Source organism: Microcaecilia unicolor, chromosome 7 (assembly GCF_901765095.1).
Source record: "Microcaecilia unicolor chromosome 7, aMicUni1.1, whole genome shotgun sequence".
Taxonomy (NCBI): Eukaryota; Metazoa; Chordata; class Amphibia; order Gymnophiona; family Siphonopidae; genus Microcaecilia; species Microcaecilia unicolor.
Genome location: NC_044037.1, coordinates 206,182,994 through 206,206,208, shown reverse-complemented (window position 1 = coordinate 206,206,208; position 23,215 = coordinate 206,182,994). Strand labels below are relative to the sequence as shown.

At 40.6% G+C, this 23,215-nt stretch overlaps 1 protein-coding gene across 2 annotated transcripts in view; it reads left to right on the top strand.

Moving 5' to 3' along the window:
• Positions 1-23,215, top strand: part of GLS (glutaminase) — a 256,417-nt gene that overhangs the window by 197,278 nt on the left and 35,924 nt on the right. The window lies entirely within an intron of this gene.

The following is a 23,215-nucleotide window of genomic DNA, read 5'->3' as shown; positions in this document are numbered from 1 at the left end:
AAGCAAGCACTTTTGAACTTCTTTCTGGAGAGTACTAAAGTGTTGTTTGAAGGAAGGTATAGAAAGCAGAAAGATCTCTGCCGTTCTAGAAGTTAGGTTTTCACAAACTCAACCTAATATCTTCTGCCTAAGTGGGAAAATGTTAGAGCATGGGGGGGGGGAATAGTTACTCCACATCGGTCTTTGACATCTGACAGCTTCCAGTAATAGTAATACATAATTTTTATATACCATTAAGTACCAGGAGCTCTAGATGGGTGTTAGAACACAGCTAAAAATACAGAAACAGCAACAAGCATTACATAAAAATACAGATCATAAACTATACTTTCTGAAAACCAAGGTTTTAAATAATTTACAAAAACAAATAATAATATTCTAGCCTTAATTCTACAGGGAGAGAATTCCACAATTGTGGGGCAATAGCTGTGAATAATTTCTTATGAGTAGATGATACTTGGATTCATGAAAATATTGACAGGTCTAAGTTCAGCTGTCTGCCTGGTCCATTTTGGGAGGGGAAAAAAAACCCAAGGTAAATTAGCCAGGTAAATCAGACTCGTTCCATTTAAGATTTTGTAAACAAAACACAAAACTTTGAACTCCAATATGGGTTCTTTCAGATAACCAATGTATAAAGATATAAATGGAGTAATGAAAGTTTGCTCCCCCAAAGCCCAGAAGTCTATAGAAGGCTTTACTGGGCATGTGCGTGAGAGCCAGCACTCACACATGCTTCTAGTGTACCCTAGCTATTTTCATCCTCTTAGCCTGATCAGATATGCACTGCTCCCCTATAGACTTGCATGTATATATTGTCCCAAAGGGTCCTACAGTGCTTCTTAGTTATAGAAAGAATAGGCATCAGGCATACTAAATCCTTGCCCAGTAAGGATGGCATGGATTTCAATACCACTGAAAGCAGAAACGCTGCCCCCCCCCCCCCCCCCCGAGCTGTTTTTAAGGCACGCAGACACACTGCAGAGCAAGGTTCCTCGGCTAAGAAAGTATGATCACTAGGGGGGGGGGGGCTACTTGCAGCAGGCATGGGATAGCAGTTCCAGTGCTTCCTCAGATAAGCAAGACAGAGCTACCTTCACTTCATCCTTCAGACCAGTACTTGTAGTTTCTCCAAACCTATCTGGTTAGTAGTAATTTATGGATTTCCTTCAGGAACTTGTCTAAACTAGGTTTTTTGGCATTTTTTTTTGTAAACCCATTTACATTGTATGTTCCAATATATTTTGGCAAAACCAATTCCAGAGCTTAATTGCACATTGAATGAAAAGATTTATTTTTTTGTTACATTTGTACCCTGCGCTTTCCCACTCATGGCAGGCTCAATGTGGCTTACATGGGGCAATGGAGGGTTAAGTGACTTGCCCAGAGTCACAAGGAGCTGCCTGTGCCTGAAGTGGGAATCGAACTCAGTTCCTCAGTTCCCCAGGACCAGAGTCCGCCACTCCTCCTGGGCTACTTAGTAACTTTTTGGAATGTCCCCTGGTTTTTGTGCTTTCTGGAAGAGTGAGCAGCTGATCTGCATTTACCTGTTCAACTCTGCTCATGATTGTATAGACCTTTTTCATGTTGCCCGTCAGTCATTTCATTTCCAAGTTGAAGAGCCCTATCATGGTTAGCCTTTCTTCATAGGGGAGCTGTTCCATCCCTTTTATCAATTTGGTCACCTTTGTCTGTACCTCTTCTAGTTTCACTGTATCTTTTTTGGGGATACTGTGACTGGGACCACACACAGTACTCAGTTAATCGTTGTGGATATCCTGAAAACCTGACTGGATGGGTGCCCCTAGGACCAGATTTGGGAAGCACTGACCTAGAATAAGCACACCTAGGCATGAAGCTAGTAGTTTTCTGTGACTATGTTAGAAGCTAGCAGTTCATTCTAGTGGGACATATGTGAACAACCATTGGGTGACAACAGATTCTAATTCTGTTGGAACAAATGTTATTACAAAAACATTGTTCTAGTTCAGTGGTTCTCAATCCAGTTCTTGACCAGTCAGGTTTTCAGGATACTTACAATTTATTTACTTTATTTCATTTATAACCTGCTTATTAATATGCATGCAAACTTTTCTCATGCATATTCATTGTGGATATCCTGAAAGCCTGACTGGGATCAGAACCCCTGTTCTAGTGGGATTCAATCATATGACCACAGTATAAAAATTTAGGTACTATTGGACAGGAGATGGTACATGTATATATAAATAGGTGACCTTTTTCAAAATTGCTCCCATATTATTGCACATTTATTCCAATATGGATGCAATTTTATAGCAAGACAGCTATAAAAAATTTAGGAAGAGGCATTATTTTTGTAGAGACAACAGGTGTCTGTATAGCAGGGATTCTCAACCCAGCCAGTCAGATTTTCAGAATACCTATAATGAATATGCACAAGATAGATCTGCATGCACTGCCTCCATTGTATGCAAATATATCTTGTGCATATTCCTTATGGGTATACTGAAACTCCGACAGGCTGTGTGTATCCCTGGTCTTTAGAAAAACCCCTACATTAAATAACTATGGGGTCCTTTTACCAAGCTGTGGAGAAAAGGGCCCTACACTAGTGACGGTGGCCCTTTTTCCTGCTTGCCAGGGCCCTTTTTACTGCTGCGGGTTAAGAAAAGCCTCCAGACACACACGACCATTCAATAAGAAAGTTCTTACTGTTTGGCCATGCAGCAAGGAGCCCTTATTGCCACCCATTTGCGCTAACCTGATGGTAACTGGGCAGTGCACGGTGATGCCTGATTACTGTCAAATTATCGCTGCGCAAGCCATTTCCAGGGGCTTTCTTTTTCCCTTGGAAATAGCACACACTCTGTGTGGGACTACCACCAGCAGTCGCGTTGGGCCGGCAGTAGTCCCAGAAGAGCGAGCGGTAAGCCCATGTTGGGCTTACTGCCTCCACCGCCCTGTAAAAGAGCCCCTATGTAAATAACAATCATATAAATCTTTATTATCAAAAAATTATTTTCAAATAGTTCTCCCATCATTTTGTTAAAGACCTATATTAGGCACAGCATTACTACACACCCAAGTTATCCCATCCCATAACAATGCATACAAAATAACAATCTTAGCCCCCTAAACACAGGACACCTTCAAGTTCACAAATATATGTCCCAAACCCTCAGTTTAAGCAGTCCAAGCAAAAGCAATCTTCATACAGAACGGTCTCATATAGCGGCAACTGCCTAAAGTTCAAAGCCAGCAAATGTAACTCATCTGTAAAAGTTGCTCAGTCACAAAACAAAGCTTGCAAATGTAGATGCACCAAGGCACAGGTTACCTCTGGTATATAGGACAGACCAGGAGAAAGATCAAATTTAGAATAGCCCAACACCTCAGTTATTTACAGGTTCAGCGAATGGAGGCTCCATTGGTGAATCATTTGATGTCTGCACTTCACCACTTGTTGGACTTAATTTTTTTTTGTTTTGTATCAGTTGCACTCCCCTCAGGGTAGGAATATTTCGCTGTTACTTATTCGTAAAGAACAGTGTTTCTTTTTTCAGTGGAGAACTGTTGAGCCTTACGAACTCAACAGGGAAGTAGATTGGTCAGTTGTTTAAGGGTGGGAGATTTATCCACTGGAAATCCGTCCACTTCTCTATGTGCATGCATTGGCGTTTTTACTAGCCAACTTCATGCCAGGGAGCGGTGTTGATGGTGCTCTTACTGCCTAATGTCTGATGATATTGGTTTGCAATTACTAGGTATGATATTGGTTTAAAAGGTTTTTAGATGTGGGAGTGTGAGGTTCCCTTATGTTTACAACAGTATTTTAGTCTCGACCCCTGAGGACGTGGAATGTGAAACATGGTCGGGTCTTGAGAGTATATTATACAGTAAACAACACACTTGTGTGAACAGAACTTGATAGAGGGGGATGCAGCATGACAGCTTTCCTGTGCCTTGGTGCATCTACACTTGCAAGCTTTGCTTTGTGACTAACTAACTTTTACAGATGACTTACATTTGCTGGCTTTGAACTTTAAACGGTTGCTGCTATATGGGACCGCTTTGAATGACGATTGCTTTTGCTTGACCTACTTAAACTGAAGGTTTGGGACATATATTTGGGAACATCTTTGAAAGCATCCTGTGTTTAGGGGGCTATGATTGGTTTTTGTATGCATTGTTATGGGACGGGATAGTTGGGCATGTAGTAATGCTGTGTCTAATATAGGTTTTTAGCAAATGATGGGGGAACTATTTTGAAATTAATTTTTTGATAAAGATTTATATGATTATTATTTACATAGTTATTTAATGTAGGGGACTTATTGATTAATAACTATATTGACATCGATTTTACCCATTGTTTGTTCAGTGGTCTTTAGAAAAGAGGCACCCAGATCTATCTCCATTAGTGCACAAATATTCACCTCGGAAGCAGACACAAATTGCTTAAACTGTACATGTAGTTTATAAACTACCTACTAGCATCACAAGTGGACCCCTCGGGACACACATGCATATGTATCATGTAAAAGCAGGTGCTATCTTTGTCACCTACTTTAATGCACCTTCACAATTTTATAAGAGCCATTTTCTGCACTTAAAAATGTGCTGTAATGCAGAAAATGCTTTATAAAATTATCCCCTAAAAGTGTAGTTTTTGGGATGATAAAACCTCAGTCTAATAAGTTCTTGTTTTCAGTTTTTCTTTGTATATGTATGTTTAGCAAGGTTTTGTGTAGTTTATAGGCCTTTTAGAAACCAGTTTATGGGCCCTAGATGTAGTGTAAGTAATTTGTATATTAGATAAGAGTTTGCACCAAAACTAACAAAAAAAAAAAAGCACTGAGAAGAAAATATATTAAATAAAAAAAATTGAAAATTATAAATTTAATCACATTAAAACCTGATAGATGGCGTTGTTTACACTTATGCCTGCCTCAGGGGTTAAAAAAATCTGTATTATATAACTGTAGTTTAAAAAAATATATGTATTGTGGGGGTATGATAGTATATTTTTGCAAAACAAATGAGACATGTTAACTTCCTTAAAAACCAAGGATAATCCTGTGAGTGCATGGTCAAAAGGATCCATGCAGGAACCTGAACAACATACCACAGAATTTCTATGATTCTGACAACATATACCAAAACATGCCCAACTGGTTTTATATGATCATGTTTATTCTTTTTTAAAAATTAATTTAGGGGTCCTTTTACCAAACTGTGGTAAAAGGACCCCAATTGTGGTGTCAGCACGCGGTTTTGCTGTGCACCAAGGCCCCGTTTACCACAGCGGGTAAAAGGCTTTTTTTTTTTTTTTTTTTAAGGAAATGGTCATGTGGTTGCTGCTTGGCCATTTTCCAGGGGAGCCTTTATCGTCACCTGTTTAGGAGGTGGTAAGGGCTCCTGCGCTAACCTGGTGGTAACTGAGCAGCATGCGGAGCTACCCGATTACCACCAGGTAAGCCCCTAGTGCTAAAAAATGTAAAGCATTTTTTTAGCGCTGGAAATGCGCACAGTAGGGACAGGCACCTGCAGTAGCCCAGCAGTAGTACCAGATCGCTGCTTGCCACACTTTAGTAAAAGAGCCCCTTAAAGTATTGTATCCTTTTAAAGTGCCCTCTTGTGTGTGGTTCCCCCCCCCCCCCCCCTTTGGTTTGTGACACACACTTCATTTCTTTCTTGCTTAACCCAGCCTCTTCCCCTTTTTATTTTTATTAGTGTTTGTACAGTTGTTTAACAGATGCATTTATGAAATGTATATTATCTTTGAAAATTGTAAAATTCCTTTTTATTTTAAAATGCTAGCTTATTTAAAGGTTTGTCAGTTTAGGGGACCCTTTTTACTAAAAGTGCGCTGAAATCTGGACATAAATGTGTGTTAGCATAGGATTTTCCTGTGCACTAAGCCCACATTTAACATGGCACATTTTTAGGGATTTTAATTTTTTTAATCTATGGGTTGTGCACTAATGTCATTAGCACGCTACACGCAGGAGCACTTAACACCTCCTATTTTGGAGGTGCTGAGTGCTCCTGCATTGTCTGTGTTAATCTGGTTAATGCACACTAATCAAAACCTGTTAGCAGGATAGTGCGGGAAAGCCTACTCTCTTCCCATTGTATGCCCCCTCTGCAAAAAAAAATATTTTAAAAAAAAGTTTACATGTTTAGCGCACAAAAACAGGCAGAATATTGGAAAAATGCTTTAATGTGTTCTGCTGAAGCCTGTTCCCCATGCTATCGCCTTTTAGTAAAAAGAGCCCCTTAGTTATGTCAACATTTGGGTAAATTTGAGCGGGATTAAGGTTCAAAAAGTATATAATCGCAATAGTCTTATCACCCTGTTTACTAAGTGGCTTAGTAAACCAGGAGGGTTAGTATATAAATTGTTTTCTAATATCTGCCTTAAAGGGGGCTTATTTTATGATTCAGGATGTAAGATTTTAACCAAAGGCTTAACCGAGTTATTTTGAAATATAAAATCAATTAATATGTTTGTAATTCTATTTCAGACACTCCATAGTAAATTACCGGAAAGTGTTATATGAATCTATATTGAGCAATTTCTGTTTCTTACCATCCATGCTTTTTTTTTTTAAAGAAATATTAGTATGTTTTTCCTTTTGTTGTCATATCCAAAACCTCATTTGAAATGTAATTGCTTTCTACAACTGTTTCAGCATGTATATTTGTATATCATTTGAGCAAATTCTAAACATTTTCTGTTTTGCATCCTGTTATTTATGCATTTATTTTTGTTTTGTGTAAATAAATTTTAATTTTGATCCCTAATTGTTTGTCCCTTTCTTGAACATGCATTTTACATTTTAATTTCCTCAAAACTGATTTTTTTTTGTTCTACCTATCAAAGCAGGTCTTAAACACTTGTAAACATTTAAAAGTGAAGAGAGGTCAAAAGGCCGTAATTAGAAGACATAACCAGTATTTTCCCCCTGTAGTGCAGCCAGTGTGTGTGTTTTTTTTAATAGTAGTAATATGGAAATATCTTCAATTGTCTAGAGTGCACTAAACATATATCAAAAAAACTAATGAATGCACTCTTGCTATACACTCTGTGAGAAATTGCACAATACTGATATATATCATATACTTTATAAACTAGCCTCAATAGCCCAGGGAACCATTAATTAGGACTCCACAGTAATATGCATATCCAACACTTCTTTTGGAAGAATTGGATATACATTAATTGTCATAATTACTAAGGGCCCTGTTTACTAAGATGTGCTAGCGTTTATAGCATGCGCTAAACGCTATAAGCACCCATAGTAAACAGGGCCTTAAATTTTATGTGCTCTGAACCATGGGATCAATTAGTGAAGTATTTCAGTACATTTTTAAAGTAGTAAGGTGGAACAGGTATGTCCCCAAGTCCTCTGCAATTAATATGGTGGCAAGCTTAAGTGTACCATCTTGGTATTCAGAGGGTAAAAGTAGGTATGTACTTCCAGCTGCTGTAGAAGAAAGTGTTCTAGGGTGCAGGATTTGAAGTTGCACACTTGTACATATGCTCTAAAATTTATGAAGTACCCATGCACCGTTATACCCGCCAGCTTATGCACATTCTAAGTAAATATGTGTGTGTGTTTCTATTGAAAATTGTACAAAGTCAGTGTTTAAAATTATGCACATACCGTTTTACCGATGTGGATAGTTATAAAATTACCATGTTGCATCCATAAAGTATCTAAATTTATTAGTCTGCTGCCAGTGAAATTATCTTGAATTCTGATTCTTTTAATTTTATTTCATAACTGACAGTACAGCTGTTAAATATCAGTATACAGTAACCAGTACAGCACATTGAAAATTACAGTAAATCACACCGCAGATCAACAAAAGGTTACTATATTTTTAATGGTAGTGGTGATGGGATGTAGTGACAGTACAAAATTCTTAAAGGAAAGGGAAGTGGGACTTGATATACCACATTTCTGTGGTTTTTGCAACTACATTCAAAGCGGTTTACATAGTATATACAGGTACTTATTTGCATCTGGGGCAATGGAGGTTTAAGTGAGTTGCTCAGAGTCACAAAGAGCTGCAGTGGGAATCGAACCCAGTTCCCCAGGATCACAATGCTGCACTAAACACTAGGCTACTCCTCCACTCCAAAGGATAAATAATCAGGGTATTGGACACCATAGATTAATCTTCCACCATTCCCCACCACCAGGGGCTTAGGCCCACCCAGGAGTGGAGCACCCTTAAGAGCAGAGCACCTTTATCAGCACGGTAATGGGAGCAGGCTGAGCTCCCATGATCCTGCATCTGCCTCCCTCTCAGCAGTAACAATTCCCACATACTGCCTACTGTCGCCAACTCAGAAGCATCTCCTCTGTTGCGTCCCGCCCCCTTTGTCACAACTTCTTGTTTCTCCTGGGGCAGGATGTGGCAGAGGAGTTGCTTCCAGGTTAGCGGCAGTAAGCAGCATGTAGGAATCGCTGCCGCTGAGAGAGAGGGAGGCAGATGCAGGATTGTGGGAGCTCAGCCTTTTTCCTCCAATACCAGCGCTGTTAAGGGTGCTGCCCCATTTGAAGTGAGAGGGAGAGTTGGGGGGAGGTCTTCTGAAAAAGATGCTGCATGGGGAGGGCACGAGGTGAGGAGGGGCAAGAGAGTATTGTGTGACACAGGAAAAAATCTTGCATATGGTTGTGGAGAGGATAGGGAGAAATATTGGACATAGGGGTAATGGGGAAGGAGAGAATGGGACATGGGGTGGTGAGGAGGGGGAGATGGTGAAATGTTGGACGTTGCTGGGGTGGATGAAGAGATGGTGTAGGGGAAAGCAAAAAATGTTGGATGGGGCACAAGGAAGGGAGGGGGAGAGAGGCAGAAATATTGGACATTGCACAGGAAGGGAAAGAATGCTGCATGGGGGAGGGGGATGAGAAGTGTTGGACACATGAACAGGAGAGGGAGAGATGGTGGAGAGGGGGAAATATGTTGGACCTGGGGATGGATGAAAGGGAGACAGATACACAGGAGATTGAGAGGGGAGAAAGGAGGAGATGTTTGGTCCAGGAGCAGAAAGGAGTGATGGAGAGATGCCGGACAGTAGGAGTGAGGGAAGAGAGAGGGAGAAATGTTGCAAGATGGGGGAGAGGGCATTATTCTAGGAGGGACAGAGGGATGTAAGGCTACAAGAGTGGGGAGGGGAGAAAGAGGGAGCAGATGCTGGGAATGGTTGACCCATGTGGGAGAGGCCAGGAGGGGGAGGAAGGAAGGAAATGAATGAAAAGGTAGTGATTACAAAGGTAATGAAAGGGAATGGAGGGCTGGGGAAAGAGTGAGATGGGGAATGGAAAAGCTAGTGGGTGATAGATGAAGATGGAATTCTGATAGGTAGCTGTAAACTAAAAAGGAGAACAGTGAGAGGGTGAAATTGAGTTGACAGGCAGAAAGAAAAAAAAAGAGAGCTTAAAAAAAAAACTGTCAGTAGCAGGTGTAGTGAAGGTAAAAAAGACAAATGGACAGCAATTGCTTGAAAGAGAATTAGAAGACAGACAAAAAAGCAGAAGAGAAACTGCAACCAACATGATGGAAAAATACAATGTCCAGACCACAAAGGTAGAAAAAAGCTATTTATTTTGAATGTTTTAAATGGAATATGTTGGCTTTGGAAAATCTGCATAGCAAATGTGTTTGTATTGTGTTCAGTAGAAAGAAAATGCATTTCTGTTTTTTACTCCAGTGTTGCAGTACATGCTAAATTTAACTTTTTGGTGTTCCCAGTTCAATTTTTCTCTAAATATTATTTCTGATTTGTTCTATATTTGGTGAGGGTCTGTCAGTGTGACAGTAATGGCAGGTGGGGAAATTGGAGGGAGGGGAGGCCCTAGCATGTCTAACACTAGTTCTGACCCTTGCTGTATAGCTGGTAGGGATCCCAAGCCTCCCCTGCTGAGGAATTCCTCCAAAGACGGCCAGAACTTCCTTCTACCAAGCTCTGCCGTCAGCGACAGCATCCTTGAGTCACTGACAGCTAAGCATGCATAGGGTGCTAGCATTAGTGGCTTAGGGACGTTGCTGCTGCCTGCCAAGCTTGGTAAAAGGTAGTTCTGGCCACCTTCAGAGAAAGTCTTTAGCTGACAGAGCTTGAGGATTCTTATTAGCTAATGTATTTATATTTTGCGGTTGAGGTAGAGCAAGGCAGAGAAAATATTGTGTCCACCTTCTTTGGGCTCAGGCCCATCCAAAATTGGCTATCTGGCTATGCCACTGCCTACCACACACACACTTTTATAGCTCAGCAACCTCCAGGTGATCAGCATCTCCTCTCTACCTACTCACCTCAAGGTGGCCATTACCTCGTCTCTATCCTCCCTGGCCCACTAAGGGGTCTGCAGGGCAGCCCCAAACAAAGAATGAGCACTGTATGGGCCTTCTAAGTAGAGGCCTGCACTGAAGTACTTCCTTGTCCCGTCTCCATCCAACAGGAAATCTGCCTGGGGGAATGGAGTAGAGGACAAGGCAGAGCTTCAACTCAAGCCTGAATTTACAGGACCCATGCAGGAGGATGGGGGGACAGCAGCAGAGGGAAAGGTTGTCATGTGCACCCAAGCTGTTCCAAATACACATATCACCACACATGCACACACCAACACCCTAGGTAGTTGCCTAGTCATGTACATGATACAATATGCAAATAGGTAGTAGAAGAGAAGCATAAGTGTTCATTACTTTCTTTTGCTGCTCTCTGAGGATAACAGTCTTACTGAAATGGATAACCAATATTCCTCTTACACATTTAGAGCTGTTTGGTAGGAAGCAGGTAAGTCTTGCAAACTCCTATGCATATTCATTATGGGTCACCTGAGAGTCATAACTGTTGAGTGGTTTGTGGGAAGCTAGTTAGGAAATATAACTTTAATCGATCAGTTTTGTTGCATCCCTTTTTTTGTGTTTGGAACCTACAAACAATCGGGGCTAGGTGAGTGCATCCAGTTTTATCTTGCAAGACAGATTTTTTAACAGTCAATTTGAATGCATATGACTTATTGGTATATCTGTAGAGTAATTTACCTTGTTTAGTTTGGGGTTTTTTTCCGATTATTCTTTTACTTTACAGGTTACTATTTAACTTTGTAAATCCATGCAGCATCATAATTATGGTAGGAAGAAATGTTTAGAATACTTTTCTGCAGTCAGTTTAATAGGTGAAGATGGAAATCTTTTTCAAATCTTTCTTACCAAACTATTGTGTAAGGGGAAGGGATTTGTTTTTGTCATTATATTTAGAAAAGGCCTTTTTGTGTGGGGTAATAAAAGGATGGGAATAGACATGGATGTGTTTGCTGTTTCTCTCTCTAGATAAGATTGCTTTATTGCCAAGCACTAAATTGTACACTATGTCCTTATCGGCTCATTCATGACTTGTCTGCTTCTTACCAAGTTGCTGTAAATAGTAAAAGGGTTTATTAAAGCACTATGGGGCCCTTTTACAAAGGAATGCCAAAAAGTGGCCTGCAGTAGTGTGGTCACGTGGGACCATTTCTCCATTGTGTCTAGAAAAATGGGGGGTTCTTTTTTTTGGGGGGGGGGGGCAGGAAATGAACGTGTGGCAAAATGAAAACCAGTGTGCATCTATCTACGGCCGGAGTCCTTAACACCACCCATTGACTTAGTGGTAAAGGCTCACACGTTACCTGTGCGGTAACTGTCTAGTGTGCACCAACTGCCGATTACCGCGGGGAAAGCCCCCACAGTAGAAAATAGAAAATTATTTTCTACTGTGGGTTTTCAGCACGCACAAAACTCAGAATTACCACTAAGCACATGTTCTAGCCAGACGGTAATGCCGATTTGATGCATGCTGCACACGCCTTTGTAAAAGGGCCCTTATAACAGGTCTGAGTCAGTCTGTTGGCTCTGTGATAATGGTATGTATTGGTAAACAAGGAGACTTTGGTTCAACTCCTTGGGCCTGATAGGGAGGCTGCAGAGACAGTACTCACAACCCCAGAGGATGGGAGTCCTAGTCATTGTGTAATTGTGACATCTAGTGCTTGGATTTAAGGTATATGATTACAAGGGAAACTTTCATCTCTAGAAACAAGAGGAAGAAGTATCATAGACTTAAAGCCTCTAGGGACTGAATTGCCCAAATTTGGGGCAGAAAAATATTTGTCAACTGTAGTTAGGGTTACCATATGTCCGGATTTACCCGGACATGTCTGGGCAACTGGGCGGGTTTTGCCAATCTGGACGACCCGCCCACCAGCCTTCCCGTTTGTCCAGAAATCCAGACAAATGGGCAGATTGCTAGCCTCCCCTCCCCTTACTGCTGCCCTAGTGTTCTAGTGACCTTTTCCGCCTTTGGGGCAGGAAAGAGCCCCCTCTTGCCTGCCTGGAGCGCTGCCCTGCATGCATCCTTCCTGTTCGTGATCTTGGCGCCGATTCAAAATGGCCGCCGAGAGTTGAAGTGACCTCGTGAGACTTCAACTCTAGGTGGCCATTTTGAATCAGCGCCGAGATCACGAACAGGAAGGATGCATGCAGGGCAGTGCTCCGGGCAGGAAAGAGGTCACTAGACCACCAGGGCAGTAGTAAGGTAAGGGGAGGGGGAGTGACGGGGTGTGTGACAGGGGGGAGGGGAAAATGTGACAGGGAGCGGAGTGAGGGTGTGAAAGGGGGCGGGACATGTGTCCTCCTTTTACTCTGCTTTCCTAGAAATAAGCAGTGGATTTTCTCAAGTCCATCTTTATAATGGCTTATGGACTTTTTTAGGAAATTATCCAAACCTTTTTAAACCCTGTTAAGCAAACCAAATTAGGCTGTCAGTATGATGTAAACAACAGTGCAACAACAAATTAAACATGTAACTTCTCCCTTCAAGCGCTTTAAATAATACTGGCCATTTGTTGATCAATAGAAATATGAAACAGGAAAGGGAGGAAAATGGGACTCGATATACCGCCTTTCTGAGGTTTTTGCAACTACATTCAAAGCGGTTTACATATATTCAGGTACTTATTTTGTACCAGGGGCAATGGAGGGTTAAGTGACTTGCCCAGAGTCACAAGGAGCTGCAGTGGGAATTGAACTCAGTTCCCCAGGATCAAAGTCCGCTGCACTAACCACTAGGCTACTCCTCCACTGTATCTGCATTAGTGCAAGACATTACAGAGAGCACTATTGAGTTTGCAATTAGACATATGGAAAATAGCCAGCCAAGAAATGACTACAGGGAATTCTTGGAAATGTTTGCTGTTTTCTTGGAGTTGTACCAGCAAGATGAGTCGTGATTCATGGCACCTGGAGCCATGCGCCGTGCTCGCTGGATGTCGAACGTGATTTTATTCTCTCAAGATCTGGATATTTTGAGGCCAAGTCTCTCTGACACTGAAAGAGGAAAAGGGACTACAGGACGTGTGTGTTTGCGGTATGTGTCTATGTGAAGACTTGGATAATGGCTCCGCTCGCAGCAAATGCTCTGTACAATGACTTTCTGCTGCTGAAATCAGTTCTGAACTACTCACCAATCAACTCTACAATATCAAAGGCTACATCATGGAAGTTTTCCAAACACGTGGTATTTCTCACCAGAACTAGTTGGGCTGGCCCTGTTGGACAGCCAAGTAAATATTTCGACAATGGAGGCCGATGGTCAGTGCCATGAAAAATGAGGATGGCGTTGAGCAGGGTCATACCAAACAAATTACTGTGGACCTAGAATCATTCAGGGACAAGAACTTTGAAGAGTTTGTCTCAATCAAATCTAAGACATTGTTTTATATGATGGAGCTTCCAGATGCATTTCTCAATGTAGACCCTGATATGTAGGAATCATGGGAAGACTTCCAGCAGGCTGTGGAGATAGTGTGTGCCATTATAATGTTGAGTGATCATGCTGAATGCGGTGTTGCTCTCATTCAAGAACACAGAAACCTCATGACAGAAGACAAGTCGCAACTTCAGTTCTTATTGCATCTTACTGAGTAGTACCAGCAGGTTTATCCAGTTAGCAAGAAACTGACATTGGAAGGGCTACTCTAATTTTGTTCCTTTTCTATAGCATTGCTGCATTATAGACTTGTGTGTGGCAAAATGTTTGAGAATGTTGCATAATTTATACAGAACTGATTAATAAAACACATTTGTTTCGGCATTTTGGTTAATAAATTTTATTTTCGTCAACTTTGAGATGATTGAGCTACCTATAGAAATTCAAATAAAAGGTTCAAACTTTTTTTGGCAAACATTTTTAGCTAAGTGGAACAGTTCTAGGGGGTAAGACCTTTGAAAATCAGCATATTTATTTTTTCTATTCTTTAAGCATCACCCTATTCTGCTATCTTGGATAGTCTACCTGGCTAGCTGGAACTGGGGATGTTGGCAAATATTACAGCCCCTAGTGAGGAAAAGTTCTCAGCCATTATTCAACAGTGACACCTACTTGACCAGCCGTTCACAAATCAGTCCTTGGGGCACACATGGAGGCATTTTTTTCAAAGCACTTAGACTTACAAAGTTATGTGGAAGCATATTTTCAAAACATTTAGATTTAGAAAATTACATAGAGGAGGCATTTTTGATATGACATCCAAGTCCAACTTTGGACGTTATGCTAAAGTCAAGTGGGAAATATAGCCATTTTCAAACCAGAAAAATGTCTGTCTTTTTTGTTTTTTTTGAAAATGGCTATTTGCTAGATGTGTTTGTGCTTTGCGTTTATCTCTCTGATCCATTTTCAAAAACAAAAATATGTCCAAGTGAAAAACACACAAAATCAAGCCATTGGAATGTAGGAGGAGCCAGCATTCTTAGTCGACTGGCTACACAGACATCCCAGGAGAGCAATGGAGCACCCTAGGGGGCACCGCAGTGGACTTCAAATAAATGCTCCCAGGTGCACATCTCACCATTACTCCCCCCAAACCCACTACCCCCTACAGTATCCCTTAGGGATGAAGGTACCTATATGTGGGTACAGTGGGTTTCTGGTGTGTTTTGGAGGGCTCACAGTTTCCACCACAAGTGTAACAGGTAGGGGGAGGTATGGGCCTGGGTCCACCTGTCTGCTGTGCACTGTACCCACCACTTGATTACTCCAGGGACCTGCATGCTGCTCTTAACATCTGAGGCTGGCATAGAGGTGGCTAAGTAATGTTTTAAATCATATTTTTGGAGTGTGGGAGGGGGGTTAGTGACCACTGAAGGAGTAAGGGAGGTCATCCTTGATTCCCTTCAGTGGTTATCTGGTTATGTAGGGCACTTTTTTGTGGCTTATTCATTAAAACAGGTCTAGACCAAAATGTCCAACTTATAGCCCTGGATTTTTTTGTGTTCCATTATGGCAGAAAAATGTCCAAGTGTTAGGAATGCCCAGATCCCGTCCTTAACACACCCCTGACATTCCCCTTTGTGATTTGAATGTGTTTGTGATGGACTTCATAGAAAAACATCTAAAAATTGGTTTCAAAAATCCCAGTTTGGACGTTTTTGTAATAAAAACATCCAAATGTAGATTTATGCCACTTCTTGCATGTCTTTCTCTTTTGAAAATGAGCCCCACAGTAACCAATGGAACTTAGATTTACAAAGTTCCTTAGGTTACATGTGTAACTTTGTAAGTCTGTGTTTTAAAAATATGCCTCCATGTAACTTTGTAAGTCTAACTACTTTGAAAATGAGCTCCCTAGTCCCATTGGGTTTTCAGGATATCCACAATGAATGTGCATGAGTTAGATTTGCATGGAATTAAGGCAGTGCATACAAATCTATCTTGTGCATATTCATTGTGTAAATCCTGAAAACCTGATGGGTCTAGGTGTGCGTTGAAGGCTGGGTTGGGAATGACCTGTACTAGCCAAACTTAAGGGGTTCCAAAGGGAGCTGTTGTCTCGGCTGACTATTAATTATAGGCCAGTTGCCAGTATTCTGTTTTTAGCTAAGATCTTGAAATGAATATGTAGGCTGGATTTTATACACATCATGGCACTGAAATTGTGATAGTGGCTCTACAAAATGAGGGTCTGTATAAGTTTTCTAATATTGGACTTCTTAGCTTTTGATATGGTTATCGAGTGTTGTGGCTTGCTTGGAATACATTGACAGATGCTTCCATAGTTATCCTTCTTAGGATTGTATAGCTTTAGTAGTGGTGTAAGATTCAAGGTCATATAAGGTTAAGTACGGAGTTTCACAAAGTTCATGCCTCTACTTTGTGAGGGTTCTCATGATCAATTAAGTTTTATGTCATTTATATATGCTAATCTTCAACTAGTTTTGGAAGCATTGTTTTAATGGAGGTTCAAGAATGCTGAGGGTTGCTTCCCCCCCCCCCCCCCCCCCCTAATTTCTTTAATAACCAACATGCATATGTGTTTCATTCATTAGCACACCTTGACCTTAGTGCATGCAAAAAAATTAACTTATGTAATGCCAGTTAACATGCCTTCAGTTCTAAGAGACATTGAACATTTTAAAGTTTAAAAATCAGGAAAATTTGTCTGAAAATTAGCTATTTTTCTGTGTCGCTAGCCACTGGTTTATAGTTAAGGGGATTCTCTGCTGATAGTCTCCTTTGACAAAAGACTTTCGGCAACTGTAACAAAGCCTTTTAGAATGTCAAAATGCCCACACACACCTTCCCTACTTTCTCCATTACTGCTGAAAGGATGCTCAAAATCAAGTTTAAGAATGGTTATCCTTAAAACAACATTTGAACATAGCTGACGTAAAAGGTAGCCATGTTAAAATGTGCCTTCAGGATGGTGTGGAGGTGTGTTTTCAAAGCACTTAGTGTCTAAGTGCTTTGAAAATGAGCCCCATTGAGGCATATTTTCAAAGCACTTAGCCTTCCAAAGTTCCATAGGTTTCTATGGAACTTTGGAAGGCTAAGTGCTTTGAAAATATGCCTCATAGTGTACTGTACGTACTAAAAGAGGTGGAAATATAACAGAGAACTTTTCTTCCATAACTGGCACTAATGTGATTGCAAGACATTGTTTGGCGCTTCTCTATTGTTTTGACAGGATTTTTGACCATAGCTGCTATCACCCTGCCCCACAATGGTTTAAAATTAAGAGGCCAGCCAGACTTTGTATTTAAAATCAAAACGAACCTTAATTTAAGCAAAACCCATATCCTTCTCCATCTATGATTCTGGGTGGGTTACAGCCAGCATAAAAAATATAACAAATTAAAAAAAAAACATAAAACCTAAAAATATAACAATAAAAACAAATTATTACCTTTTAAAAATAAAGTTTTGCCTCCGAACTGTGAGTAGTAAAAACCTTCCTCCTATGTGTACTGGATAGCAAAGAAGCTCTAGCTGAAGGCTTTTCCAAACAAGTATGCCTTCAACTGCTTTCTAAACTCTCAATCTTGATGTTTTGTAAAGACAAAGGAGCCCTGTCCTAGTGGCAGTGGCTGTTTTTTCCGGGTGCCAGGGCCCCTTTTACCACAGTGGGTAAGAAGGCCAAAAGAAGAAATGGCTGTGCAGTAAGTTTGCACTTGCTACGTGGCCATTTGGGGGGAGGCACTTATTCTAACCTGGCGGTAACCCCTGCGCTAGAAAATCAGACCTGGCACTTGCATTGGCCTGGCAATAGTTTTGGGCTGCCGTGCAGCAACCCTTTAGTAAAAGGGCCCCAAAGCTGTTTCTATAGTGTGGGTCCTACCACCTGAAAAACTGAAGCTTGAGAATCATCTAGTCTGATCTGGTGACATGAAAGAACTTCCACTAAACACTGATTAATGGAGCATAATGATGGACATTGCACTTTTAACAAAAATGTCAAACACAAAGGCTCTGTGAACTAATATTAAATTTGAATTGGTAAACAGGTAGCCAGTGGAAGTCCTTCAGAATTGGAGTTACGTGATCAAATTGAGGATTTCTAGCAATAAGACAAACAGCTGTGTTTTGGGCTACTTGCACCACTAAAAGCATATTTAGGCATACTCAAAAAAGTATTGCATTAGTCATTGTGGAATTAATTTATAACCTGCACTATCTACCATTTTGGGTGGTTCTCAAAATAACATTCACAATAATCCTATATAATAAAAAGCACCTCCAACATGGGGAGTGAATTCCACAGTTTAGGAGCTGCAACAATAAATATCTTCTCCCTGTATTCTTCCAATCTCCCATGCTGAAATGATAGAACTTCAAGCAAATTCTGACTCTCGAGCTGAACACAGGTGCAGCTGTATAAATTTCCAAAGCACTTGCAAAGCGAACAGGTGACTTACTATACAGAGCTTTAAAAATCAACATAATAATCTTAAAGTTGATCTGCCAAGCAATGGAAAGCCAATGTAATTGTTTCAGGATAGGAGAAATATGCACATAACGTGAGAAACCTATAATCATTTGAGATATAGCGTTCTGAGCTATCTGCAAAGCTCAAAGAGATTTGTTTGGCAATCCTATAAATAAAGCATCACAATAATTGAAAAGTGGGAATTCATATGCTTGAACAACAATGTGGAAGATCTCGGCATTCAAAAAGTCACTTAAGTTTTTCAAACACTTTAGCTTAAAAAATACCTTAAAACAAACATTCTTTAAATGTGGCTTCAATGTCAGGACAGAATCTAAGGTGACTCCCAAGTATTTCTTCTCACCAACAATGGGAATATCACAACCATCAAAGATAAATACCTAGGGAAATCAGCATTGGTCTTAATGACAAAAAACAATATCTATGTTTTGCTCATATTAAGATTCAATTTACTAGCTTTCAACCAAACGTTTATTGAATTCAGACATAATCCAAGAATAGCAAATGTGTCAGGTATCATTTTCTTTTACAGGGTAAAAAATCCTGTATATCATCAACATATAACCTATAGTAAAAGACCAAACAGCCAAGAATTTTACAAAGTAGTGCAATATAAATATTGAAAAGCAATGCAGACAGTGAGGAAACTTGTGGCACTTCTGAAGAAATATCTGTCCATGAAGAAACCACAGAATTCAATGTGACTTGAAACTGTCTCTCATTCAAAAATGACACAAACCAGCGAAGAACTAAATCTGAAATCCCTAACACCCCTCCCCCCCTTTTACAAAGCTGCGCAGTAATGCCGAGACATCCCATTCAAAGTGAATGGGCTGTGTCAGCAGCCGCTAGCAGGCTTTGTAAAGGGGGGGGGGGGGGGTTAATACTTTTAAATGTAATAATAATAAACCATGGTTCACTGTATCAAAGGTGGCTGAAATATCCAGTCACCATTGATTAATCTGTGCCACAACAATCAAAGCCATAATAAACACAATCCAAAACAGAAATCAACAAAGTTTCAGTATTGTGTTTGTACCGAAATCCAAACTGAAATTGATCTTAAAAACAAAACATGAACATCAATATAATCTTGTCATTGCTCAAGTACTGATTTCTCCAGAATCTTTGCCAAGAAGGATAAAGAAGACATTATCCTACTCTGCACAAGAATCCTAAAATTACTTTCAGACAGATAATCACACAGTGGATAAAGCATTCTTAGCTTGAGAGAGACTCTCTTAACAATGGATCTCAGATGAGCTTGTAATGACAATGTGGAGTCTATATGTACTCCTAGATACTTTACCTCCTTTACAACAGGAATACTCAAATCATCTAATTGAAAATGATAGTACTTGGGAAAAGAGCAGTCATTTTAGAATTAGCAGTATTTTGTAAAGAATGAAAGCATCGTTAGTGTGCTGTGACCCTTCCAGGGAATGTCCCTCTCTTGTGCCCATACCCAGCGTTACAGCTAGTCTGTACAAAGCTCAAAGGCAAAAACAAAGACAGTCAATTTAGATGTTTCCCAATCAGTGTGTACTGCCAGATTCTTAAAGTGTACCAAAGAAAAGCAGTTGTTTAGTAACTAAGTAAATGTAACTAATTACTGTACTTAAGTAAAATTTATATTACCTTTACTTGTAAAGAAGTACAGGAAACATTTGTTATTTTTACTTCTTTTACCTGGTTACATCTGATGCTTGCAGTTAGAAGTAAAAATAAACGCAGAAGTGAAATGTAAGTGACAATTCCTCAGTAAACCAAATGAAGTAGCAAAACTGGGAACAGGATTTTGCTATTGCAAATCTCGTCATACAAACAATGGATCATCTCATTTTAAATTTTGCTTTTCAGAAAATACAGCCTATGAGAACAATGGAGTTTCCTGTGTTTGTTGAATTGGTTACTGGTCTCCAGCCAAATAGTGATGAGTTGGGTCACTTTGAAACAGAAATTAAGCTGAAGCGGGTTGCAATTCCCGGTGAACAGACATATGCCTCTCCCACAACATACATTGGGGTGACTGCCCACTAGATTGATAGCCTTTAGAGAGGGAGCCTGCTTGTCTAGCCTTAATAATTTTGAAAGGTTCACATACATTTGATGTTCTTGCATCAGTTCTTGAACATATTCAAACGGAGCTGCCATAAGCTGAAAAATTGTTAGAACTGCAACACGTACAACTTTGAGGAAGCCTGTGCAATTGGACAGCATGATAACAATGAAGATGCAAGTGATGAATTAGACAGCACTACTAATGATAATGACAATGATGATAAAGTATTCTTTGCTATATGGGAGTTAGATGTTTCAGATTCCTTCGATCAACATCTGTAGACCCAGTCAGAAGACATCAGTAATATTGCAACCTGGCCTGCTTTGAAGGTACTTTTTATCGGACTGAAGAATCCACTTCCTTTTAGTGCAGTTATTGAAAACCTTTTTAGCTGTACTGGAATAATGACTCTCAAGCAGTGGTGTGCTGGAGCAGGCTCTCACAGGCTCGCAAGAGCCGGTTGTTAAGTTTTTAAGACTTTTGGGAGCCGGTTGTTAAAGTACGGCCCTCCATGGCTACTTTAACAACTGGCTCCCAAAATGTGGGCTTGGGCCCCCTGCTGAATTCTCTTTTACTTTGCTGGTGGGGATGCTGAGCCCTGCCAGCCAAGTAAATAGACTACTGCTGCTCCCCGCTCCTTCCAGCTCTGGGCAGCAGGCTGGGACTTCTCAAGCATGTGAGAGAAGTTCCAGCATGCTGCTCAGAGCAAGACGTTGGGAGTGGTGGCAGTCCATTTATTGGCTGCTAGCAAAGGTATGCCTAGCGTGCCCACACGAAGGGAGGGAGGAGAGAGAGGCAAGTGTTGCTTCCCCCCCCGGCCACCGCTGGCCCTTCCAACTGCAGAGCTGGCTACATCTGGAGAAAGAGCCTGTTGTTAAAATTTTACCAGCACACCCCTGCTCTCAAGTGCATTCATGTGAGTGACAGTAATTTTCAAAATTTAGTTTAACTAAAAGCAAAGTGATATAGAGCAATAAAGTTGTCGGGATAAAATCATTAGCAACAGTTGCACTCGTAGTTATGGTTCTTTTACTTTTTACTCACAAAGTATTATATTAGGCAATAACTTTTTTATTTTCACTAAAGTAAATTTTTTAATTAGTTCTTCACTATACTTTTACTTAAGTATTAAAATATACATTAATTTTACTTTTACTTAAGTAGTTTGACCTAGTACTTTGAACGACACTGAAGAAAAGTAATCACTGCCTTACACTCAGGTTCAGACATGCAGCTGGGTTCTTACAGTATCTCAAGATACCAGCAATGGCTCTTAAATGTGCAGAAGCATATTTCTGATCACACACATAGCCATGCATGCCTATAGCATCAGCCCTCAATTGTGGGAATTAATGGACAGTATGCAGGGCATGGATGGCTAAACCCTACTTTATGCACCATCTTCTCTACTCTTTGCCCCTCCTCCTTTGAGTCCTTCCAGCCTTTGTCTTATCCCCAAGCTGAATGATAGGAGAGGGTGTGTGTTGAGGACTGGACATCAGTGGTGAGGACAGTAGCAGTGGTGCGCTAATAACAAATAAAACAAGATTTGTGAGAGTAAAGGAAGCTGGAGTCCAGGAGTGGGGAGGTTTTGTCACAAGGAATGAAGGGGAAAGGATAAAGAGAAGCGATATGGGTGGAGAAGGCGGAGTCCAAAAAGCAATGGAGAACAGAAGGAGCAGGTGGGTGATGTACGGAAGTTGTGAGTAGCCCACAAATGCAACTTCTACTTCATTCGCTAATGCCTGAAGAACCAAGGAGGTAGCTGGGCAAATTCATGGAATTGATTTTAGGAACAAAACCAGTAATAGTCATCTACACACTGAGTACAAGCATGAGATAGATTTGTATATCATAGAGAGAGTGCATGTAAATCTGTCTTGTGTTCATTGTGGATAGCTTTAAAACCCAAGGACTAGGTGAAAAACACCTAATATAGAGGCAGACATAAGTATACACAACATGCAATAACTGCTGTTGATTTTGTTACATACATGAATTTCCCCCACCATCTTTGTGGCTCCTCTAGCACTTGAGAATGAAAAGCACAAGTTGTATATAAAATAAATGTATTAGACAGATGCACACGTGTGTTTGTGTGTGTGTGTGTTCATTTATTGGCAAGTGACTTCATGAAGAGTTTCACCCAAGGCATAGCTAGCACAGGTGAGAGCAATTAGGGATTGCTCCTGCCTGCCCACCCTACTCTACCCCACCATGGCATCTGTAAGGTAGGTATGAGGGGGAGTCTTCAGAAGGGGGTGGATGCTCTTGGAGGGTCTTCAGGATGGGGAGTTCTTCCAGGAGGGCTCTTAGTAAAAGACTTTGGGGGATGGATGGTCAATACAAGCCACAGCAGTTAGCATTAGTGGTGTTAATTTTAATTACTTTTAAGGATTGTGTTTTAGCCATGATCCTTAATGATGATTAATCAACAGCCACCATAACCTTTCTGCAGTAACTCCAGAAGTTGCAGGAATGCTGCTCCATATGACAGATCTAATCTAATATAAACGTTTAGGGAAGATCAAGCAGTGGTTTCAGGGAAATGATTTGGCTTTGAATCTCTCAAAAACTGAAGTGATAATTGTGACTAGGTCTTCTGTTGACGGAGACTATAGCCCTGTTGTTTTTGAAGGGATGAAGATCCCAACTAAAAATCAGTTTATGAGTTTGGGTATTATCAATGACTCATAATTGACGAAGCAAGCCCAAGTGTCTAGAATGGTGCAGTTGTGTTTTTTTCAATTGAAAGTTTTGAGTAAATTGAAACCGTTATTGCCGAAGTGCTTACAAAACTGGATTATTGTAAGAGTCTTTTTAGGGATATCGGAAGCTAGAATCCAAGCGCTGCAAATTGTGCAGCATGCTACTGTACGTATGATTTTTGAGTTGA